This window comes from Lonchura striata, chromosome 2 (genome assembly GCF_050655825.1).
Source record: "Lonchura striata isolate lonStrDom1 chromosome 2, ASM5065582v1, whole genome shotgun sequence".
NCBI lineage: Eukaryota > Metazoa > Chordata > Aves > Passeriformes > Estrildidae > Lonchura > Lonchura striata.
In genome coordinates, this window is record NC_140704.1 from 51,371,690 (window position 1) to 51,397,593 (window position 25,904).

Here is a 25,904-nt window from a genome sequence, read left to right on the forward strand (position 1 = left end):
ATATATATATATATATATATATATATTGTTAGTGCCTTTCTGGTTTGGAATTTGGGCTCTTGAGAGACATAGCCTAGGTGTATGGACAATTTAAAAGATAGGTCTCACTGTTTTTTTGTGAAGACCCTGACAGGCATCCCCTAAGTTAAGGAGACACAAGAATCTTTCCTCAAAGCTGTTAAAACCCCATTGGCTCCTTCCCTTTCCCCTTCCCCTGTTCTTATGTCTGTTCCTATGTCCCTGAGCCACTCCCTCCATATTCCCTGACTGGCCCTCATCGTGGTACTGCCCCTGGAGAGTGGTAAGCTGGTCTGTCCATTTGTGTGTACCTGACTCTGAATGTCTCACTGCACAGCTGAATTAAACGTCTGTGGATATTATGCAAAGGCCCTTTCTGCTTCTGTACCCTGGACTTTACTAGCAACACTTTAGGCTTCAACAGTTTTTGAGAATTTTTAGAGTTATTGGCAAAGCTGAGGACAGAGCTGATCTTCTAGCCCTTTTGCATGGTTCAAGTTCCCTCACGGTAGAAGATGCTGTGACAGAATGAGGTTTCTAGATAAATTTTGAGACATAGTAGGTTGAATATGCCTTGTTGTTGATTTTAGTTCTTGTTAAATGCAGCAGCAAAAAATTCTGAGATCTAAAATAATTTTTTGTTTGTTTTATGGATTTGAGATTTTGTTTGAAAAAAAAAAAATAGAGTAATTAAGATTCCCCTCTGTGATGCTTTGAAAAATTAAGCCCTGCTAAGCTGAAGTTCAGAGTTACAGAACAATAGAGAATTACTTTGAAGTACTAGTGAGAAGCAAAACAGATGATTACAGCACAAGGAAAAAATGGGAGGTTATTACAGTGCTTTTTCTATGAAGCCAGGATGCAAATCCCATTAGGGGAGTTCTATTGTTACAAGATTTGCTGTATAGAAGCCTTTGATAGCATCGTGCTATATATCTGGTTACCATGATGTTTCCCAGAGGACTGTTGAAAGAAGGAGCTTTGGAAAATACTGTCAGGAGAGTGCTTTGGAACACCCCAAGCATAAAGAGAACCATAAGACAATAGGCAAAAAGGATTATTCATGGCTCATTTTGTTAGTGATTCAAGAAGAGCAATGGTACTGGGAATGAACTCAAGAAGAAGAGGTGAATGCGTGAGGTTAGCATAAGTAAGACCTGTGTCAGAAAAGATCAGGTTTTTAATCTCATGAAAGGAACTCTTAAATTTTCACTGCCTCAAGCTACCCAGTGAAAAGTATATAAAAACATTGTTTCTCAGGGGGTTACTACAGGGCAAAAGTATTATTTTCACAGCTAGAGTTTAGCATGAATCCATTACTAGGGTGAAGTGTTAAGGTCTTATAAAATATGGATGTTATCTAGGGTTGTCAGTGTCAGGGTCTTCTCACTGGTTCTGATGGCCTTTGGATTAAACTATTGTGTTATAGTCTTTCTTTTTCTCTTACTCCAGGGTTGCCTTAGGGCAGACAAACCTTTTTTTAATAATAAGGAAATTAAAAAAAAAAAAAAAAAGAAAAAAGTCTCAAGAAGCCCACAGCAGTACAAGTGGCTCACCTTGATCCAGTGGTGATTTCAACTGGTGATTGCTTTTTAAAAGTGGATTTTGTCTTTTTAATTTGCATGAGTCTTGTTTATTTCCAGATTTTGAATTTTAAAAGTTTTTGTTACTTTATTACCATGATAGCAATTATTACTAACTCAGCCAGTGAACAGTTTAACTCTTCCATAGTATGTTGAGACTATGCTAGTATTTATTAGCTACTTGACTGATGGATGCATCCTTCACTGTGTTAGAGTGCCTGAAGGGACAACAGTAGTTTGAAAATATGGATGTTGAATCACTGGTTTTCTCATCTGAATGGTATACATGCTGTCTTGATCACCCATATTATCAAGGAGTAAAATTGAACTGTAAATTCATGTAAGTCAGAAAATACCTATCTTTTCTGATCTACTCATTGTCTCTTCTCTTTTGTAAAGTAAGCTGTTTTGTTAAATTTTAGCATTATATAAATGTGTTACTCAAATAGTCTGTGCATTTGCATTTAGAAAACAGCATAGTAGGTTTATTTTTTTTAATGTGTAATTGGTTAGATGTTTGCCAAAAATATATCACATAGAAGTGGAACGAGTATTGTGGCTATTAATATGATTCTTTATTGCAAGTTAACAGTTCTTCATCTAATACTCTGAAAAGACAATGGTGATGTGTATCAGCCTGCCTTTGGTTTCATCAACAGTAAATATACACTGGAACAGAAATAAAACATTGTCATAGGTTCTTCATAGGGGAAAATTCCACTAACCTCAGAAATAATGGGGACAAACTATAATTTTTAGGGATGTGTTATTACCATCTTCCATTCCTGTAAGCTTTATGACTAGCACAGTTGTATGTAGAAGCTATTGATATCAATATTTCCTCAGTTACTTTGAATTAATTTGCTTCACACCTCCATAAAATTATTTCTTTAAAGAGGGCCTTCCTTTATTTCCACTGAAATAAAGCTTAATGTTAACTTGGATGTCCTGGATAAGGTAACCTCAAGAATCTATGTTGGTTCAATGTCAGCTGCATTAGCACTGAAACAATTTGGTACTTTAGAGTATGAGTATCATTCTGTTGGATTTTCTTTTGAGAAACCCTAGCTCCTTCAAAACCTTGCTGCTTAACAGCACACTTGAAATGTGTTTCTTTTGAGGGGGGAAAAGGGAAAGAGGGACTAATTTGACACTGCAAGTCTTTTAAGAGGCCCCAAACATTTTGAAGTGCAAGAATTGGGAAGGCTCAGAATACATTTAGACTGACCTATTTGGTGACATAAGTGTTCTAAGAAAGAATACAAATTTGTAACATGCTGTCACAATGACTTAAAATTCACTTTTGGATATACTAATTCGGTACATTATGAATAAACTTCAGATTTTTATGAAGAATTATGAGGAAGTTATTTAGCCTGTGAAAATACATACTTCAACAAAACACCAAGCTCATGTTTTAATACAGGACTAAGGTGGGTCCATTGGATTTTGAAGTCCTTTGAGGTACAAGGCAAAAGTGGTGTAAGTGCAGTGTCTGGCTCAAATCATACCAGAAGTAAAATACTTTATCTCTTGGTTTTGGATGCCTAAATTGCCATCTTAAATGGACTCTGGTTTCCTAACCTTCCCTTTTACCCATCCAGGACTGGGAGAGAAGCTGAGCACTGAGCAGCTGAGACATGCAGTCATGTGGCACATCTTAATGGGTTGGCCTATGTTTCATCTTGATTTAAAATCACTAAAAACACTGAATGTTTGAACAGTTCACTTACTGTCTTGACAGCTAATCCAAGATAACGAGGATGAGAATTATACCTTCTGTTCCTAGGAGGATAAATATTAAGTCCCTTATTCCTTGTACAGGGCATGACTGTGAATAAACCTTTACAAAGCAACAGTGTAGTATAGATTCTCATTCTCTAAAAACTTCCAAACAAAGAATTTTAGCAGTCAGAGTAATTTTCTAGGTAAGCCTGTATCACAAAAGTAGTGTAGAAATTATTTATCTCTGATTTTTACAGCTGCTTTCTGTCTATCCCAGTTTTAAGTAAATTTGAAAAATCATGTTCTCTGTGGTGGATGCTGCATTTGAAGGAGCCTCTGTGGTCATTCAGACTTAAATCTTTTCATTTCTTATAAGATGTGCAGTAATTACAGATCTGGAACATGAATGCTGATGAGGTTTCTAGAGAAAGTGATTAATATCAGGAAAATGTGCTCAAGAAGTCACAACATTTGGTCATTGTTAAATGAATTGCCCTTAGCATTACATAGATCATGTGTCAACTCTGTTTAACTGAGCTATGTAATCATTTTGACAAATACATCCAAAGCTGTCTTAAGGTATCAAAAGGCGATTTTACATTGCAGGAAAAGCTTTAGACCATCAGAAGAAGCTTCTGCTGGCAGTAGTAGTCTTACAAAGAACTTTGAGCAGGTTGAACCCTCCGAATACCTCATAGAAATGTCTATTTTGGTTCACTTCCTTGCTTATTCAGAGATTCAGAGACTGTGCTTTTTGATTTGTTTTCCAAAGTTGAATAACTGAGAAGTTATGATGGGAACAGAAAGTGAGAAAAGACATGGACAGAGAGAGAAGGGTGAGCAATATGTCCAAGTACATAGAGAATTACTGTATAATCCATCATTTTTAGGGGGGAAAAAAGGTCAGAACAAGTGGGATTGTAGCCAATTTTAATTTCTGAGAATATTAACATATTAAGGAAGTAGACTGGTTCTTCAAATTTGTCTTTACATTGTCCTTGGTGATACTATATTAATAACTAGGATCTTACCAACTTTTTGGCAGAAAAAGTCAGTTTCCGTTTTTTTTAATTTATTTTTGTGAATCTGTCTTTGCTTCCAGGAGGAGATGAGAAAGCATAAGAGGGTGCATGAAGCATAGTAAATGTCCAGTAAATCTCACATTGACAAGGTTTAAAGTTGCTTATGTAGTGGTGCACTGGGTCCTGCAGTTACATCTCTCTTAACTTGGGATATTTAGCTGAAGTTTATTAGTTTCCTAGGTTGCTGCCAGTATTTTTCTCATTCAATGGACAGAGATCATCTGGATCTCTGGATCCAGAGTTGTCTTCTGGATCTCTCTAGAAATTTAGATATATCTGTAACCTATAATTGAGGAGGTGTGGAGGCCTGAATAGGACCCCAGATGTCAGGTTATTTTCTCTTCTATTTCCTTGGCTAGTGTAGTACAAAAAAAAGAGTTGAGTAAATTCTGTGGGAATCTATAGTTAGTCTGCTCTATTTAATCTCAGTGTTGTCTTCTACTCTCAAGTCTTTCCCGTTAGCCTTGTCAAACTAACTTTCTCTATTTAGCAGCAGGAGAGGAACAATAAGGGTAAGGCCCTGGAGACTGCAAAGCTATCATCTAATTCTGAACATGCTGTGGTTGTTTTTCTTGACCACCTCTTTTTCTGTAGGCCTATGCACCTTTGTCAGAGAGCAACATTCTCATTAGGACTTTATAAAACCCAGATACATATTAACAAGGCATCCAGAGCTGACCTTTTGTCTGGGAGGGAGATTGCTAATGCTCTTAGCAGTGATTTGTGAAGTCTGCTTTCCTTGGTGAATTTAGGATCTGTTTAGTGTTTAAGATTACTTCTAAATCATGCATTTAATTTTATTGCTTTTTATTTAGATCCATAGATTTGAGTGAGTGTTAATGCACGACTCATATTTCATTAATGATTATAGTGCTTCACATCCTTTATATTCACCTTCTAGAAATGCTTTGGCAGCGGAACTGACTATGCCAAAATGCATAAGAAAGTGTAGAAATAATAAATGCACTATCAATTTGGCTGACACAGTTCAACATTTTAAGTTTTGTTTGTGACCCACTGTTCATTTCTGGTAATTTGAATATACATATGCAGTGTTCTTTTTAAAAATGTGTGGGACAATAGGGAGGCTCTAGTGTTATTAGCATAATAAATCTTTACTAAAACAGTTTTATTTTATATTGCAAGGGCATGCTGCTGCTGTTCACATCTAGATATTAAATTTAGAGGTGTGAAAAATTCGTTGAAGTCTGCTGCAAGTCTTAGCAGAGTTGTGGGGGGGAATATTTTGTGGGAGCTTTGAGGTTTTTTGTTTAGCCTTTTTTTTTTTTTTTGTGTGTGTAGCCTTTTTTATATTGTGAGTGTGCTATCTTATCCCACTGGGACTGCTTATAGTGGCATGAATAACTGCACACTGGACCTTTGTCCTTGCTAGTGCAGTAGCATCAAACTTGTCTATGCCACTTCTTTGTGAAGGTAATGCAGGATTTGTAGCTGATAATCCATATTACTAGCCATAAAAGGTTTGGGAAAAGGATCTAAGAGACACTTCAGGGCAAAAAATTTACATTTTACATGTTGTGTTTGCAGTAAAGAAGAATCCAGTTCCTTCCCAGGTCCAGAAGAATGCTACAATCATTGCCTACAAACTGAATGCACTGATAAAAAGAAACTATAAAAGATTTTGTTTGGAATGGTTTAGGGATGTTTAAAGCTTATTAATCTTCTTACTCCTAGTTTGTTTGTAATACTTTTCCTAGCATTGTATTATAAAAAAATATCACTGTTTCCCATGAATTAGTATAGTGATCTGAAGAGGGCCTAATTATATGTTTTCCTTCATTCATAGACACAGTTGTTGAACCTGGAAAAGAGGAACTTGTGTGGGTGTTGTTTTTTTCTTACTGAGAGGGCAAAACTACTGTAGACATTCAGATGGGAGGTAAAAGAAATTTTTAGACCCTAGTAGCTACTGGATATCAGTGGATTTGATAATTTCATGCTGAAGCCTTTAGGATCAGAGAATGGTAAGAAATTATGCTCTCATTAGAGTCAAAACCACTCTGATACAGACTGAAAAATTTTGACCTTTGGTTTAGGAAACCCCTCCATATGAAGAGGTCAAAAGTAATTTGAGTCTACTCCTTTGGGAGTTCAGTGATTTGTTTTCCTACAATCAGTTAGGAGCTGTTGGTCTTGCCCCAGAGAATCTGGAAAAAGTAAGATGTGAAACTGGGACATAGATTTGCATGAGGGCACTGTGGAAGAATTCCTCTCTCTGAACATGGACCAGTGATTGTTTAGCCACATGTTTCTTTAGGTCAGAGATTCAGAGATTTTTCTAAGTTTAGAGGTGTTTCTGGTTCTCATGTGATACCTCATTTTCTGTTTGGGATTCATCACCAGAATCAGAATTGTGTTTCAAATCATACTGCAAGTACATACCCTGCCTGTAATATTCCAAATGCTTCCAGATACTGACAGAAGCAGTGGAAAGGAGCATCTGCCACGAAATTCAAGTTTGAAACATACATGTTTTGAGCAACCAATATTGTGATAATGTGTTTCTGGGGTATCTTCCTGTTCACTCAGCATTTGAGATATAGTGCTAAAATAAGCAAATTGCCAGTGTCCGCTAGGAACTGAAAAGCAACCATTCATTTACTTGTATTAAAGCGATGTTTGTTCAGGGGGTTGTTTCCGTCTGTTGGTAATGCTGTAGCACAGCTTATTTTGTTTAGAAAAGGCATTCTGAATCCATGCTAGAAGCAGCTGAGGGAGAAGCTGAATGTGAAGTTTGGCACACTGTATTTTCATGGAGAATATAAGACATTTGGGCATTCCAAGAGAAATGCTGAAGTTGTAATATACCCAAGCATAAGTAAGCCTAAGGAATACATTTTCAAAGTAGCCTGGAGAATTTATGCCATTTAAAATTGGCAAGTTTCATCACCTCCAATTCTTTGGAAAATACTATTCAAATCATGTAAAAAATACATTTTTATCTAATTGAAGTCCCCAGACATTCTTTTCCTGATTAACAAATGAGAGTTGGGAACAGTTGTCATGCTAAGACATCAGTATCCATGTATCATGAATTGTCTTTTTGTACATGGTGGTTGTGGAGATCTGTTCAACTAGTGATGATTATCAAAGTTTAATGGTTTCAAGACTTGCGTAGAGTGTTTGAGTATGATAAGGAAAGAGGCCAAAAGCCTTCATCAATTAGGAAGGTTGTGTATAGCTATGTGGTAGTCTTCTTTTTTTATATGAGTTATTTTTGTTTAGAAGATATAGGTGGACAAATATTCTCTGAGCCTTTCTTGGCAGAAGACTGCAAGTCTTGTAACCATTGGTTAGCTTCTCTATGACTTCATTAAATCTTGGCTTGGTGCCTATCTCCTTGAAGTATGGTGGGCTGTGGATGATAAACTGGCATACTATTCTGGATATCAGCTTGTGTAGGAGCATAAATCACTAATTTGCTTGATGGTAGAATCTCAGGTTTCCATAAAAACACTCATCCAGACAGACCCCAAACAGCAATACCTTCCCAAGTAACAATTCCCTTGGATAAGAATTCTTTGGAGGAATGTAGTAAAATGAATCCTGAATGTTAGGAGCCATTTTTCAATCTCAGCTTTTTCTATCTGCCAACTTTCTGTTGGAGTTTAATCTCTTAAAGTTCCAAATGAGTGTGAATTCCAGTTCATTGCTCACAGATATTTAGACTGTAAGATTTGTGAAATGGATTTTATTGGAATGTTTGAAAGTTAACCCTCTTCTAGGCTCCTGTGCCATGGATAGCCTCTGAATGTACAGGCTGCAACTGTATCAAAATCTCTGATGTAAAAACTTTAGAAATGTAAACAAATACTGATGGTTTGAGCTGAAAATAAATTACATTTGTGTCACTCGGGATTTTAATTCTTTTCAGTAGATTCATAAGGAAGTAATTAATCAACTAATGTTTGATAGCAAGGTATTTATTCAGAAATTTTACAGCATTCATTTTTATTTGCAACCATAGGCATTTGAGACAGACGTCCTATTCCCACTCATGTCAAAGATAGTTTTTCTACTGACTTCACTCACAGTTTCAGAAGAAGTGAATATCTCAGCTGCCTTCACTACCCTTGCTAATAGACCTCATCTCTCTCCAGTGCAGTAAAGTCTTTGTGTGAGTTATCCTTTCTTAGGAGAAGGGAGAAGTTTCCAATAGGATAAGCTGTCTATACAGCATTAATAAGACATTTTATTTCTTCCCTCTCTCACCCTTCAAAGATGCTATAATGGAAAACAGATATGGTCAACTGCTTCAGCTGTTTCCCATTCTTTATCTGAAAGTTACATTTTTATAAGTAGCTCATAAAAGAGTAATAAATTCTGATTTGCTAAAAGCCATCTGGTTAATGGATTGCTTCAGAACTATTTATAATAGGATCTATGTAATTAACAATTAAAGGCACAAGCAGTTTGTTTTATAAGATGCATATTGCCACTGTTTATTAATCCTTTGCAGGCAATGTGTGGCTGCATTCTAAATTGGAGGACAGATTTTGTTTAAAACAAGTGTAATATTGAGTTTGTAATTTTAAATACCATTTATAACTGTATTGTGTCTCCAGAAATTGTCTCCCTTCACCAGTGTGTGCTGTTCTGGATGGCTTACACCTTGGATTTAAATCTAGTGGTTGAAAACAGCAGCACTTGATGAAAGCAGAGGCAGTGATAGGGCCTGGATTTGGTCAGCCAGAGCAATGGGTTGTAGAATGCATGGGAGTAAACCTCATCTTCCATTAGGTTGGAAGGACAGACACACTACGAGAGCTCAAGACAGAGATGCAAAATGCAGTGGTTTGTTCTGCTGTCTCTATTGATATCCAGGGCTGAGTTTCAGGTAGAGTTTGGCAGCCTTTCAGCAAGTCTAGCCTCACCTCTCCTGCTTGTTTTGGCATACTGTTGCAGCTCCTTAGGGACTCACGTGGCACAGACGGCCACATATGTCAAAAACTCTTAGGAACTACCACAGAGTTGTGGCTGACTGATAGGTTTTGTGTGAAGAAGTGTCACTGTCATGATTCAACTACTTTCATACCTTTATAAATAAAATGAGAAGGACCTAAAGGTGTCAAGAGGTTTTTATGTCCTTCTTGGTGATATTCAAACCTTTATTTGAGAGGCGGAATACCACACACTACTTCCTTGGGCTGTGCATCCTCTTTGTGGTGCTCAAAAGTCTCCTTCAACTTAAAATTATTTTCCCAAGTGTTTCTTTAAAAGTCCTCCAAAGATCCAGCAAAATAAAAATGCTTAGCTGATCTTGTGTGAAAAGAAAAAGACTGCAGACACACAGCAATTTCAGAGAAGCTGGCAGGAATTTTTAATGTGACTGAAAGTGTCTGAGTGACAAATTAGTAATAAAAATGTCACTAATTAGACCGTAGTAAAATCTTGATAATCAAAACTACTTGGGTGAGACTAAATATATTCAGATGATGGTAGGCCAGATAATGGGAATCAGCTGAACAGAGAGACAAGCTGGCAGCTTGTTACAAAGGGAGGCTTAGAGAGATGGTGGTGGGTGTTTTGAATAAACAAGCACCTAATGTAATTACAGAGCATAGTCCAAAAGGAATAATGAAAGGATAGCTAGATGAAGAATTTTAAGTAGTAGGGAAACATCATGTCCCTTGAATGAAGGAGGACAGAGGCAGTGTTAGAAGTTAGTGGTTTTATTGAGACAAGTAAGCCTGGGAAGTATGGCTTAAACCAGACTGAAATATGCTCTGTTCCATCAAAATGGATCCTGTGTGCTCAAAGGGCCTTTTGGGTCTCCTATTCTGCTACCAGCACAAGTTCATGATGTGGAACATCAATAGGATTTGGGTCTGCAGCAGGATAAATTATCTCTTTAAGAGGGTTTGCATTAGCTGGTTTCCTCAGGTAACAGGGGAGTTGTGTAGTAGGAGCTGGTGACATCCTTCTGGGGAAAGGGAGGGGACACAAGGAGATGTACTTTATCCTTGAGCAGCTGGGTTAAGAAATGCAGTTTAGTAGAAAATATGCATGTCTAAAGAATAAAGGAAGAATCTAATGCCAGTATCAGCTACTGTGTGAGAAAGAAACCTCCAGTCTTAGGGGAATGTCTTTTAAGCAAGAGCTTTTTGATTCATTTGTTGGGAAGTTGAACTGACTTATAGGGATGCTGTGATCCTTAAACTCATTTGTTCTGCTGGTTCTAATGCTGCATTTTTGTCATCCTTACCATCCCTTCTCAGGTAAGATTGTGGGAGAAGTAGTACATTAAGTACCTAGTTTGGTGTTTTCATGTGAAGCAAATTTATAGTGCAGGGTGAAAGGGCCTTTGGTACAGAAAAGAAAACAACCTTGGGAAACAGTGCTATAGAACATATAGGATAAAATGGCTCTGCTGTGAATGTCAGCTTTTTAACTGAAGCTAGTAGCTTCTCAATAATTTTGTCGTTGTGAAGGGTATATATTAAAATGGGTGCAAGTTTTAGTTTCAGCTTCAAGATAATGCTTACACCCTCCAGAAAATAAATTGGGTGAAAACAACCTTATTCTGTTTTTGGATTATTTTTTTCTTTCATAGCTAATCCAGCTTTGCCGCACCATAGCAAGACTAAACACAAGTGTGATTCCTTATGTCTTTTCCAATTTGCTGTTGTAATCACTGTGATCCTGTACTGGTATTACTGAACTATCCCTTCTATGTTGCACTAGGATCATTTGTGATGATGTCAATCACAAGGATATTACTGCTACAGAAGCACTGATCTAATCTTGAAAATGCCACTTCTTAACACCATTTGATTTGAAGCATCTGCGTTATCTGTCCAGGGGTCTTTCCTGGTGAAGGAGGAGGCAGAGACATCTCCAGAAAGGTGACTCAGAGTGCTGACACTAATATACTGACCCAATTCACCCTCTTGGGTAGTCTCCAACCTTGTCCTTCTGATTGCTGTGCAGAGATTTTTAGGAATCAGTTAGGCAGGATGAATCAGGGTCAGCATGTGTATTTGAACCTTTATTCCCCTTGATACTTATAAGACCAGGGGTTTTTCTCTGCTAGTCTTCCATCTGACACATAGAGGCTCGCCAAGAGCATCCATTTTTTACATCCCCTTCATGCCCTCAGCCTGGCTTCTGACAATGTGGCTCTTCCTCACACAGGGCCACCCTTTCATTCACATTATGCTTCATAAATAGTTAATACCTGGATGTTTCAAGCTTCTCCCTGGAGTACCTTGCATTCACTCACCAAGAATTTACTCACAAATTGATATCATGCTTGAGTAGTCAGTGGATGCTTACACCAGAGGTGGCTGTGACTTCTACTTAAGGTCAGAACCTTGCACATCTGAATTGATAACTGGAGAAGAAGATGGGATTCATATTTAAATGGACTTCTCAGGAATGTAGTCAGCTTTTCAACTAGCTATTAGCTTCTCAGTCACTATGTCACTGTAAAGGGTATTTATTACAATGAGTGTGAGTTTTAATGCCAGCTTTAAAATAATGCTTACACCCTCTATAAAGAAGCACAGTATTGCTTCCAAAAATGAACAGATTTCCCACAGGGAAATCATGAGTGAACTAATTGGACTTTTATGGTTATCTTGTTGCAGTATATGCAACTATAATTTATGCAACCACAATTATTCACAAATTTGTGTCTGCCTTTCCTCCATGATGAAGGAAGTGTGTGTAGATTATTTATGCATCTGGATTAACTCAGTAAAATATTAAATGAGCTTGCCTGATGCCAATGGATGACAGTCGTTTTACACAAGAACACAGTGCTGGTGATTATGAAAGACAGCCTTGTTGGAGTAAAGGCTGATCATACACAAAGAGTGCTGTGAATGTTGTGATCAAATTTACACTTCAGTTCCCTCTTGCATCAGTCCTGCAATTTTGGCAGGTGCTTGGGTGACTTCAGCAGCTTGTGAGTTGGAACTGGCAAGTCAGAACCTGTGCAAGTATTTAATGTAGCACTTCATATTCTTGCATTTGTAAAAAAATATTTTGGTAAAGGATATACACTGGATAGTGCAAAATAAGGAGTACAGTAATTACCTAGAAAATTTCTTACTTAAAATAATTTATCTGCTTACTAAGTCAGTGGTGCTTGAGAGACCCAGTATTAAAAAATTATGTATTTCAATGGATAGAAATGTACAGTTTTCAATTAGGTCCATATTGTGGCAGGGTAGCATAAGGCTTTCCATACACTAGCAGTTCTTATATCCACTTGTGGAATATTCTTTTGTTAAGCAGTTTTCTGAAGTGCTCCTTCCTTGGGTCCAAGTAATTTCCATTACTAAGCAACTTATAGCCATGGAAAATGTCTACATATATATATTTAAATCATCAACAAATAAAATAGGGGAAAACACACACTTAAGAATCACAGGATACTCCCCTTTTAATGATGTTAAGTTTCTCTGACTGAAATGCTAATAATTTAGATACTTGTATTTTGGCTATTTTGGCTAGTGGTTGCTTAATGCCAGAAATAAATTTAAGTTGTGAAAAGCCACTAGGCAATACATTAAAAGGTTCTTAATAACAACAAATAAAAGTTGCAGTCTGGGACAGGCTAATGATAACTGAAATCAAGCAAATGAGAAGGCTGTTAAGGAGCCTAGCTGGTTTATTTACAGATAGAGGACTTTTTCCTTAATTGATTGTTGTTAGTGAATCCTGGTGCAAAATGAGAAGGAAGTCTGGCAACATGGATATTTTTGAGTAATGGATAACACTGTCCACTGTGTGAAAGCTGGCTACCCAGAAACATTGCAGTTAGAATAAAGTATTGGTTTGATCTGGCCATAGCTCAGTGGAAAACATTAAATACAACCTACCCTTGACCACACCGCAGTTCATCCTTTCACATAAACAATGCTGTTGCTCCACAAGACTAGTCAAGGCGTACAAGCCAAGGTGCACTGTGCCTGTGTGTGGGGATGACACTGCAGTTCTTTGTGCCAGCTGTTGTTAACTACTGAGAATTAATAGAATAGCCTGTTCCTTCTATGTCCATGTAAAGTTATATCACATAACAGATATGTGATTATGCTGTTTTTCTTTCAAATTAAGTTTTGAATTGATTGATCAATTTATATTCATGTTGAGAGAGGGATAGAAGTATCAAAATAAGGTGCACTAGTCTTTGTTAATATAAGTAGCTAGTTGAAAGAGAGAGGCTGCTGGTACCCTAGTTTCTCACCTAGTTTCTCACTAATAAAGCATAAGCTTCCAACTGGACACCAGAAAACCTATCTTGTACAAAGCACATTGTCAGCTACATAAAAGAGCTTTTGGAAGTTTTATTCCTTAAGAGAGCTACCAGCATTGCTTCCTCACTATCTTCTGTAACAGTTAAAAATCAGCCCATTCTTTTTTGTTGTTTTTCTTGAATGTGATGCATGTTCACACCAGTATTGATGAAAATAAATAAAATAGAGCGATGGCTGTGATGGCTGACAGTCCTTTAAAAAGATGGGATGAAAATCAATGTGTGCTAAGTGCAAGTGGATAGAGAGAGTTAAGTATTGTAATGAAGTTTTGTGTAACCTGACCAATGGTAACAAAAACCGGTAACAATTATGTGCATGTTCTTTTTAGAAGAAATAAGAGGTCTCTGTTCCTGGAATGAGGTGGAAAGCTCCCTTTTAAAACCTTTTTAATCTAAAAGAAGTTTGATCTATCTTTTAGGTTTTATTATGATCTCATTAATTGTAGCTGGAAATAATTTAAACCCATAGCAGAAGATCATAGTGGAAGTTCAGACACAATAATATAATTGAGTACAATAATGTAGGCTTTTAGATATTGTTGCATATTATTGTACATTATCTGATTGATTCTTCTCCATTCTACAAAGGCTTCCTTAGCAAAACTAACACTTGTAGTGGGGAACAAAAACAACCCCACAACAAGAAAACAAAAAACAAACCAAACAAAAAAAACCCTGATGGTATCCCTGATTACTTACTCCTTTTCTTTCTAATTCTGTGATGAAAAGTGAAAATTAAAGTTAGGGCACAGAGCATGGTGGGCTGGTGCCAATCCTAGCTGGGAAAATACACTGATATGGTGTGCACTCTTGTGCTTCTGTACTTCAGCTGAAACTGAGTATGCCCTTCATAGCAGGGAGTTGGTTTTTTCTTTTTTTGTTTTTTAATGAAATAAGTATTTATTTTGTGACATCTGGAAGTGCTTTGTTTTAATTTTTACTACTAGTGAACTATTAGCATAGTAAAAAATACAGGATGTGGTTGGTCTCTGTTTCAGTCTTTTATATTAGCATTTATTCTGTGGGTTAAATTTTTGGGGGGGAAGAATGCAAGCAAGATTCCATAGTTCATTAGGGGTTTGAATGTACAAGAGAAGAATGCTTGTGTGCTACCTGAAAATTTATTAATTTCCAGTATATATAAAAATAAAGTCAACTTAATTTGATTCTATGCATAGTAGGGAATTGCTCCTTTGGTGGTCATTTGATGGACAGGCCCTTAAAACTTGCTATTTCTCACTGGAATATCTCACATGAAAATTTTCTACCCCCTCTTGGCTCACTTTCACTGTATTTTATTATTTTAAATGTGCTCTAGCACTTTCATTCAGTGGCTGAATTTGGCAGAAGCTGTATCAGTGTGCCATCAGACAATATGCTACACTCACAAAAGCAACTGGTCATGCTCACTTGGACCCCTCAGAGCTATGGAGCAAGAGGGAATGGTACTCTGCCTGGATTTCCTGATGTTCTTGCTTTGAGTGAAAAAGGCTTTGTGTGCTCCTGTATATAAAACCACACGTAACAAAACCAAGTAGCAGAAAATCTCTCTTTTTGTACTCTGCTTCTAAAATGCCATCCTTTCAATCTGTCAGTCTCGATCAAGGCAGTGAATGAGTAGATGTTACCTCAGATGATTTTTGAAGATTCTAGTGCAGATCAGTGAGGGAAGTGACTTCTGGAGTTGAGTGTTTTGCATTGCTAATGTTGTGTACCTCTCTTTGCTCTGACCTTGCTGGCAGCCAAATCCAGAAGGAGCTCTTATCTTTCTTCCTCCTCCTTCAGTTTCCATTGTGAGTCTTCTCCACTTAAAATTATAATAGACTTTGCTCCCCTGTTGAGAATCTGTTGAAAGTAGCTACAGCTGGAAATTTAACCTCTAAAGGATTTTTGATTCTCATGGGGCTGGCAAAGCTGTGCTTCACTAACAGGTATCATGCACCTGTATGTGTGCAGCAATAAGGCTGTCACTCCTGGGGGATTTTTTCTTCTTTAAGGCTCAGAAGAGAATAATCCCTTTAGTATGTCCACCTTTTCCTGACAGAGTGGTGTAAGCCGAGCAGCAATGAACTGGACTTAAACATTGAGCAGTTAATATGATGAAAGAGCATCATATTGGCCTACCAGTTCTCAAAAAGGTGCTATGTCCCACTGAGTACTAGAAATGTTACTGAACCATTGGAGGAAAACATCTGCTTATAGTGACTGTATGTATGATGTTAAGAAAGAAACATGTTAGTAGATGTAGGAGTTGTGGAAGGTTTATTTCAGACTCACTGAATAAAATCTGCAAAATTGCAACTTTGCAGTATAGTAATTAATTTTTTCAAATTTATGGAGATATTATCACAGCCTCCAGACTCAAAACCATAGGAGAACTTCCAGTCAAGATTTTTTTTTTTCTTGCACTAGGACTCATTTACAGCATTTTTCCTGTTGAGAAAAAGATTTGAAATTGGGGTATAAATCAATCAAATGCCCCTCCTCTCTGGCAATGCAGGAGACATTAGAGCAGTAAATAGGGTGTTTGTGAAAATGCAACTGCTGTTCAAATATCTTGGTTTTGCTTATGTGCATTTTATATATGTAAGTGAATACTGAAGGTATGTTTCAGTGTTATCACTGAATAGACTGAGACACAAGAATGACAAAACCTAATCTGCAATGAATGAACTCTTTTGAAATAAATATAGGAGTTGAAGGAGATAAATGGGAGGGAAAGGAAGTTGTTGTATATCTACTAAACATGCCAAGGTGTATTACTGCAAGAATGACTCAAGCTAGTTCTTCCTGCTTATTCTAGTAACTGAAGTAGCTAGCAGAGCATCATCTTTGGGGTTTTGATCTTAATTTGGTTTCTTGGTAGCAGTGCAAAACATCTTAATAGTTCTTCACTAATGTTATTGAGGATTGAGGGCTCTTAGTGTTCTGAAAAAAATAAGACAACCTAGACTGCAGAAATGAATGCTTAATATGCACAATATCAAAATGTGCATTCATGTATAAATTAATGACATCTTTTGCCAAAAGTAGGACTACAATCTACTGACCATGCATGAAGCTCACCACTTCTAGCTGGTCTTACCTACCATAACTTTTGTGGGCCATCTACATCAAATTGAATAGGAAATACAGATTCCACTTAGTTCAGTAATACTGAGTTCTCTGGGTTTTCTGTGGCTGAAGCAGGTGATTTATGCCTTTGCAATTTAAGGAGGCTAAATATCTTGTCAGGACAGTGAATGTTTGTGTACATAGTACACATGGGAGTGTGTTCATGGGAGTTTCCAAATTCATATTCAGCACATAAATTGATGGAGTGAGTTGTAGAGTGTGCTAATACCTTATTGCTTCCACTTATGCTGTAATCTTCATGGGAACATCTTAATGGCTGTACAAAGGGACTAAATTCCAGTTAGCTATATAAAAAGCCAGTGCTGAATAAGTGAGTATGAGATTTAATAGAAATGTAATAAGTGACTCAGTCTGATTTGTGTAGGAAGCAAGTTTAATGGAACTTGGATAAAAAAAATTCTGACTCCCAGATGTGGTATTAATTCAAATAGTCAATTCTGCAGGAAATGCAACATAGAAGAGAAGAAGTGAGAATACTGTAAATGTTTCTCATGTGGCAGAAGACAACTGTGCAGGTTCTCATTGTAATAGAAACAGAAAATTAGAGACATCTTCATCCCACTCCCATCTTAAGTATATAGCTGGACTGAGCTGGTTACCTGATTCTTTAGCTGGTTAGCTGATTCTTTACTGATGGCATCCACATGATCTCAGTTTATGAATGGCATAAAAAATAGTAACAGCAGGGAATATGAGCATCCATAGGAATACTATGTAGTATAGCTGATAACACAAACAAAAGTTATAGCTTTTCTCTTCTTGAGGGAGTGCCCAGGTTTTCAGCTAGACACTACATAAGTAAGTAAATCTTAGCCAATTATGTAATAAAATATTTGCAGTGATATAAGGCATAATCAAATAAGTTCGAACCTCCTAGTTTGTGCCAAGCACTAAATTTTATTTATAATATAGAAATATTAATAGTATAAATAGCATGGCACAATTAAAGCAAACATTTATATTGAGACTAAGACAGTGTATTTTTTTGTTAATGTTTATTTCAAGTACTAGATCTAGATTCTGTAATTCTGATTGCTTGAATGCTTTAATTGTAAACTGTCTTGCATTTGCTTATATTTTCCATAATTCTGTCAGAATTTTCATAATTATTTTTCATAATTCCTCTCAGAGGCATTTCAAAGGTCTTTTGTGGTTGCATGATAATGTTAAACAAGATCTGGTCATAAGCATTTAGTGATATGAGAAATATATACAGAGTGAGCACCAAAAAGGCATATTCCTCCTTGTCTCCAACTGGCAGTGTTCTAGGAATTTCTGCTGCTAGAACAGTTCAGATTTGGCAGTGCTGAGAAGACATTTCAGAACATACAAAGAAGAAAGTGTTTGGCTTTGATGGGGGGGCGTTGTACTTTACCTGAGTTTTATTTCAGAGAAGTTTTATTGTTTTTACATGCACAGTAACCAATCTATCACATGCTTTCAATGAAGAGTGGGTTCCATAGAACCTACAGTTCTATGAGAGTGAAGATGACTGTCAATTTCTTATTGAAACTGTACATAGGTTTGAAATGTGGGAGCATATTGGAATAATTGCCCTCTGGCCTAATGCCAGTGATCCACAAGGACATACTCAGTTTTTGAAGTTGACTTTGCCATTTATCTTTTGGGTGTAAGTGTTGCCAACATGTGAAGGCTGGGTGACAAGAAGCAGGATTCTGTGGTTACAGATGTTGGCATTTGATGTGTAACATGGTGTAAAATCTCTGATTATTTCTAAGATCAAACCAGGTGTATGATATTGAGGGAACCTAAAACTTGGTTTCTTCTTTAGTATCTTTTGAGGGAGTATCAAAATAGGCATATAAAATTATCAGAGAAGAAGAGATTGTGTAAAGGGTAGAAAACATCAGCAGAGAAGACAGGAAAGTTATGAAAACTGTCTCTAAGGTATCTCCAATGCACAAAAAATGCCTGTCTTTGAGGATTTGGGTGTTTTTTTGCAGTACTCAGGGCAAAAGCAGAACTTCCATGTTCCTGCTAGTACACAGTGCACCTCACACTCTTATCATCAACACTTAACCTATCTTTGAGGACAAAACTGGGGCAAACGTAGAAGAAACACTCATCTAGAAAAACTTGTATCTTAAAGGCTCCCTGTCCTTACATGCAGAGAAACATGCTAATGATAGGAGCAGATGGCTGTCTGCAGGAAAAAAAAAATTGGTTTGAGATTAAAATGGGGACCTGGGGAAATTGACTGTGTGTGTAGAGCAGCCGGAGCAAACAGGCTGCATTTGTCTTGTTAAGCATCCATGGACCTTCCACCACAAGGTGCCTTGAGAGCTTGAAATGCTGTAGTGTTAGTATGAGCTTGAATATAGATGTAATTAGCATTTGTAGATCTCAGTAGTTAAGTGTAGTAGCTGAATCTCTAGTTGGCATCTTGTTGTGTTTTATTCAGTTCACAAATATGTTTTTCCTAAGTTATCAGTTTCTGCATTAGTTGCCTTACTGGCTGTCATGTGGTCCTGTTGAAGAGACAATTCTATTTGGAGAGCAAGCATGCTCACTTGTCATGGTGGGTTAGGACACACTTCAAGCATGACCACTGCCATCAGATGTAAAAGCACATATAACCTGTTGGCAGCTTTTTATTAAATTTATTTATTTTCTTTCTCCACTACTGAGAATCTTTGAATGACAGTACCTGCAATGAAGGTTTGTGTGCTAGCTCTTTTTCACAGCTACTCCCCTGTCTATCTGTCCCTGAATTTCTGCAGCTGAAAGAGCTAAAGATAGTAAAGCATATGCCAAAGGTGCAAGTCCCATGAAGAATATTTTCTTCATGCTTTTATATATGTCTGTTACCATGTAATCCCATTTTTCTGTCTGGACATACTATAAAAAGTGATAGTGCAGTATCTTGTTCTGCAGTTTTGAGCAGTAAGAAGACTGACTACCCTGTTCCTCTGTGAGAGCTTTTTCAGCTCTGGATGCCAGCTCTGTCCTCCTCCTCTTCTCCTTTCCCCTGGCACAAAATTCAAGTCATTCAGCATGGAGAAGAGAGGGCTTCAGGGAGACCTCGTTGCAGCCTTCAAGTACAATACAGGGGCACATAAAAAGGAGGGGAGAGGGACTTTTTGTAAGGGCAGATAGTAGTGACTGGACAAGGAGCAAAGGTTTTAAATAAAAGAGGGCAGGTTTAGATTAGATGTCAGGAAGAAATGTTTTACTTGGAGAGTGGTGTAGCACTGGAACAGTTTGTCCAGAAAAGTTGTGGGTGCTTCATCACTGAATCACAGAATCACAGAATCACTAGGTTGGAAGAGACCTTCAAGATCATTGAGTCCAACCCATGCCCTAACACCACCTCAACTAAACCATAGCACCAAGTGCAACATCCAGTCTTTTTTTAAACACATCCAGGGATGGTGACTCCACCACCTCCCCAGTCAGACCATTCCGGTACTTTATCATCTTTCCATAAAAAACTTTTTCCTGATATCCAACCTATATTTCCCTTGGCACAGCTTAAGACTGTGTCCTCTAATTCTGTCAGCTGCTGCCTGGAGAAAGAGACCAAACCCCACCTGACTATAACCACCCTTCAGGAAGTTGTAGAGAGTGATAAGGTCACCCCTGAGTCTCCTTTTCTCCAGGCTAAATACCCCCAGCTCCCTCAGTCATTCCTCACAGGGTTTGTGTTCCAAGCCCCTCACCAGCCTCGTTGCCTCCTCTGGAGGTGCTCAAGCATCTCAACATCCTTCCTAAACTGAGGGGCCAGAACTGGACACAGCACTGAAGGTGTGCCCTCACCAGTGCTGAGTACAGGGGGAGAATGGCCTCCCTGCTCCTGCTGGCCACACTATTCCTGACAGGCCAGGATGCCCTGGGCCTTCTTGGCCACCAGGACACACTGCTGGCTCGTATTCAGTTGGCTGTAACCAGCACCCCCAGGTCCCTTTCTGCCTGGGCACTGTCCAGCCACACTGTCCCCAGCCTGTAACGCTGCAGGGGGTTATTGTGGCCAAAATGCAGCACTCGGCACTTGGACTTATTAAACTTCATCTTGTTAAGCTCTGCCCATCTATCCAACGTTCCAGGTCTCTCTGCAGAGCCGTCCTGCCTTCCAACATATCGACACACGCTCCCAGCTTAGTGTCATCTGCAAATTGACTAATGAAGGGCTCAATCCCCTCATCCTTGTCATCAATAAAGACATTGAGCAGAACTGGTCCAGCACAGACCCCTGAGGGACACCACTGGTGACTGTCCCCAGCTGGATGCAGCCCTGCTCACCAGCACTCCCTGGGCCCAGCCATGCAGCCAGTTCCTAACCCAGCACAGAGTGCTCCTTCCCAGCCATGGGCTGCAGCTTTTCCAGCAGTGTGCTGTGGGACACAGTGTCAAAGCCTTGCTGAGTTCCAAATAGACAGCATCCACAGCCTTTCCTGCATCCACCAGGCGGGTCACCTGGTCATAAAAGGAAACCATGTTGGTTAAACATGACCTACCCCTCCTAAACCCATACTGGCTGGGTCTGATACCCTGACCATCCTGTAAGTACTGCTTGGTGACACACAATATAAATTGCTCCATGACCTTACTGAGTACTGTGGTCAGGTTAACTGGTCTATAATTACCAGGGTCTTCCTTTCCACCTTTTTTGGGAATGGGCAAACTTCCAGTCATCTGGAACTTTGCCAGTGGGGCAAGACTGTTGGTAAATGATGGAGAGTGGCTTCACAAGCTCATCTGTCAGCTCCCTCCTCACCCTGGGATGGATCCCATCTGGTCCCATAGTTTTATGAAAATAAACTGGAACATGCTAGGAGTGCTCAAGGCCAGGTTGGATAGGACTTTGAGCAACCTAGTCTAGTGAAAGGTGTACCTACCCATGCCATGGGAGTTGGAACTAGAAGATCTTTAAGGTCCCTCTCAACCCCAACCATTCTATGATTTATTCAGCAATTTAGGTTAACATCTCTTGCCAAAAAAAACTACCCCGTATTTCATAAAAAGGAACAAAACGAAATGTGCAACATACCATTAGGCTGCCTTCACTTGATATATGAAGGAAAAAAGTGCCAGTGTTTCGATCAATAATTTAGGTGGATGATATCTTCAAAAGGATCAGAGGATTCTGAGTGCTCTGACAATTGAGACAGAAAAGCCTGGATTTAACCTCCAAGTATGTGCTTTCACTTAGGAAACTGGAGGTGTCTGCTACTGTTGATTAGGGAAGATTAGTACCTAGCAAGAAATTGTTAATAGGAAACTTTGGGTTGAGTGTCATTTTAAAAAATTAATATAGGGGCAAGGGGAAGGTTTCATTAGCAATAAGAGGTTATTATAAGCAGCCAGCTTTGAGAAGAAGAGCTTAATTGAAGAGCAGAGTCTCACCCTCTTCTACAATCAGGCTATGTTTGTTTTCTAGTTCCATACTTCTGCTCCTTTAGCAATCTAAGCCCCCCTGAAACTTTCTGTGGATGCTCTTTTTGCTACGTATAAGAAAAGGGATACATGCTTTTAAAATGTTCTGTGTTTTTTCAAGCTACTTCTCAAGGACTCACAGAAATCCAATAAATCCTAATCAATAGCTAATTGCTAATAAATCAGAAGGTAGTTGTGGTGACTATCTGTATGCCAATACTGGTTTTGAAATAAATTGGCAGAGCTGATTGATCAAACCTTTTGGTGTGCTGGGAAGACTGTAGTTGTGTGTGATCCTCTCTTTCAGAGCCAGCATAGCTATGTAATTAATAAACCTTCCTGAGCTGTAGTTTCACACATCTCTTTGGAGGCTGCTCCTTTTTCTTCATGTCCATTCTGCAACACTGACAGGAGTCTTACGAGTCCTGGTTCCTGCTCTCCATTTCTGTTACGGATCTGTTCAAGGTGTTGGGATCAGAAGTCCAGAGGGCACAATAGCACAGAAGTATTATATGACTAATTTGTAGCAAGTGGTAGTATATATCAGTTATATGCTGTCAAAGGATATACCTTGGGGTGATGTGTTTTCAGTCTCATTGCTGTGTGATGTAAAGATATTAATTGCTGAGGCAGTTTCAAGTAACTGATTTCCTCCCTCCAGGAGAGCTTCAGCTGCTGTAGAGATGGCTGGCTGGCCGTGTCTGAAGTTTCACTTTCAATTACAGCTAATGATAAATTTGCTGGGCTTTTTTTTTTTTTTTCCCTTAAAAATTTGAGATTTAAGTTTTTAAGTTGAAAATAAATATGCATGGTGGCTAGGTGAGTATAATTGCAAAAGCCATATCACCTAATTCTGCAGCTTGGCTGCCAGCTTTTCCTCAGCTGACTAAACTTCAAAAGTAGGTTGCATATTTCTGCCACAGCCTTCTTCATGCACGTTTCCACATCACTTTGCCAGGAGGTAGTTTTACTAGTAGTCAAAGCAGTGTGCATTGGAGTGAGGGAGATAAATCAAACCTCTTGTCATTTATCTCCCCAAGATTTGTGAGTTTTGCTTTGGAGTATTTTTGGGAAGTTTTCGTTCATTTGTCTCTAAAGGGAAGATAGAAGTCAACTTGACTGTTACTGTAGGTTTGAGGAGAAAGAAGCACCGCCTTTACTCATTTGAGAATGGTGGATCTGGAATGCTATTGCTGTGCAGTGAGCAAAAGGAGAAGAGAGGCAGGGGCAGCAAGTGAAAAATGGCTTTTGGTTTTCAAAATAGGCTTGTAGCAAACAGGTTGGAGTCCTGAACTGAAGGATTTTCAAAATGGCAAAATTATCTTAAAGCTTCTATATTTTCTATTTCTTTGGTGTTGTCCTTGAGTGGTTGTTGCTGTCTGATAGCAGCTCAGAACTCTGCATGGATGGATCGATAAAACATATCCAATAATGCCTGAATCCTGCAAACAAAACACTTTCACATTTTCTATACTGTGGTTTCTTTTCAGATATGTTATTGTCCACTACTACAGCATGTCATGAAAGGAGCACCCAGGGGTGTATTAAAAGGCTAAGTTAGACCATGTTAAAACAACATGTAAAAGCCTGGTGTGAAAACCTCAGGGACTTCTCTTAGGAAGAGAATTTACCAGAGACAGCTGGAAGAGGAGGGGATAGGAATCATAAAAGCAACCTTATCTCTTTTTTTCTTTGTATTTTCTTCCACATTCCTTCATTTCCAGAAGGAAAAAAGAGTAGTTTCTGTTCTCTGGGTTTGTGGCTGTTTCATTCACATCTGTGTCCTGTATTAGATGTGAAGAAAAGTGTCACAGAACAGCCAGAAGCTGGTTTGATATGGGTAGCTATGGCCACAGGGACACTGAGGAGGATAAGTAAAGTTTTACAGCCTGTGTCATTCAAGTGATGTAGGAATGGTAATGTGTGACATCTGTTCCTGATTGTCTCAGACAAAATCCTGCATTCACTTGACAAGCAAACCCATAAGTTCTCTATGCAGAGCACCACAAGATGCATCATCCTGCTGTATTTGAGGGAGTTAAGACATGATGAAACTGAATATTGCAGTGATCCCTCAGTGACTCTGCCTCTCACAATGAAGACAGGAGTAAGCAGGTTATTTTCGGGATGACCTAACACTTTGGTTGAAGCAGCCATCACTGCTTTCTAAGCAGCTGGGAGAATGTGTGACTGTGCAGCACAGTCCATGTTAGTGTAGCGTTGTATCACTCTAACACAGGAGCAACACTGAAGCTGTGGTGGCCGACTGGTAGAAACCTCAAGTGTGGAAGAAGCATCTGAATCTCTTCCTGACAGTTGCCTTGAAATGAGAATGAACCACAGAATGAAATGAGAACTGGAATCTGTTCAGTCCCTGTGCTGCATTTGATGCAGTGCTAATCCTTCACAAGTTTCCAGCAAATAAAAACTTGTTTATGGCATGGTATATATTAAGGTTTTCTGCATATGTGTCATTTCAGGGATAATTATTGCTACATAACAGCACATGTTAAATAACAATAATTTGTTATTACTGCCTTGGATAGCCACTTAAGTACTCTGAATTGGAAGGACAATAAAAGGTCAAGGTGTGAAATTACTTCCCTGGAGTCACACACAATACAGGCGTAGAAGAGTAGTGGACTGTAGCTCAGTACTCTCAGTTTCATTCTCATGCTGCAAAAGCAAGCTTGTTATTCTTTGTGTGATATTTTTTAAACAAGTATGGTCTGTCTAGTGGGGTTTTGATGGAAATATGTATATTCCTGCTATCCATTTGTTAATCACATGACCAGTGTTCCAAGCTCCTATACACTGATTCTCCCAGTGTCACTGCTCATTTGTGGGATTCCTGCAGGGGTTCTTAGCCTCGCTACAAACTTAATTGTTTTCCACAAGTCTTCCTCCTAATAACAACAAATTTTATTAATCATATATTTATTGTACCCTTTGATTCAAGGTATTTGATAAGCAACCACACTGCTTTGAATATGTTCTGTACCAATAGGGCTATTTTTGAAGTACTTTACTGAATGATTTCCTATCATCATCTTCCATTTACCTTTGTTTTGGTTGTGGCCTGTTAGTGACAAACAGATTGGGTGAAAGTTCACTACTAACTTAATTATCTTTTATTCAATCCACTGGATTACTGCAATAAATGCTGATTGCTGTATCAGTCTCTTTCTTACACTTTCTGCATTTGCAGTGCAGATTGTCTGCTAAAATGTGTCAAAGTTTGTTTTTTTTTTTTATTTGCTCTGAATATCTTGACTACAGTATTCGTGATTGAGTCAATCCTTTAGAATTTATAATGTGGAGTTGCAATATTGGGCTTAGAGTGAGAAAAGGGCTGCAGTCAGACAAGTATTTTTACCTGAGGTACCTGTACTCCTTCTGCATGACCCTTATTACAAGAAATGTCCACATGTGCCTTCCAGCATTTTAAACTGGAATCTCAGAAGGCTCTTGTTTAGAAGCTTAGTTAAGATTTTGTTGCATAAATGAATGGCAGTGTGATTCCTTCTCCCCATGTTGTGTTGAGCACCAGCATGTTACCCATTTATCTCAGCTTTGACATCTGTGGATTGAAGGTGGATATATTAAGTCTAAAACTGGTAGGAAGGTACCTTTGTGGAGTAAACTTAGTTTTACTTAGTTTTGGATCTTAATTTTGCTCTTTAT

General features: G+C 38.4%; 1 protein-coding gene across 10 annotated transcripts in view; it reads left to right on the forward strand.

The window, feature by feature from the left end:
- TPK1 (thiamin pyrophosphokinase 1) overlaps positions 1–25,904 on the forward strand; it is a 300,067-nt gene that overhangs the window by 65,188 nt on the left and 208,975 nt on the right. Inside the window, exon 1 of one of the 10 annotated variants that reach the window (XM_085569973.1) lies at positions 1–25,904. This exon is cut by the window's right edge and continues 17,120 nt beyond it. The exons of the other annotated variants lie outside the window; for them this stretch is intronic. The gene's annotated coding sequence lies outside the window, so the exon portion shown is untranslated. 10 annotated transcript variants of the gene reach the window in all.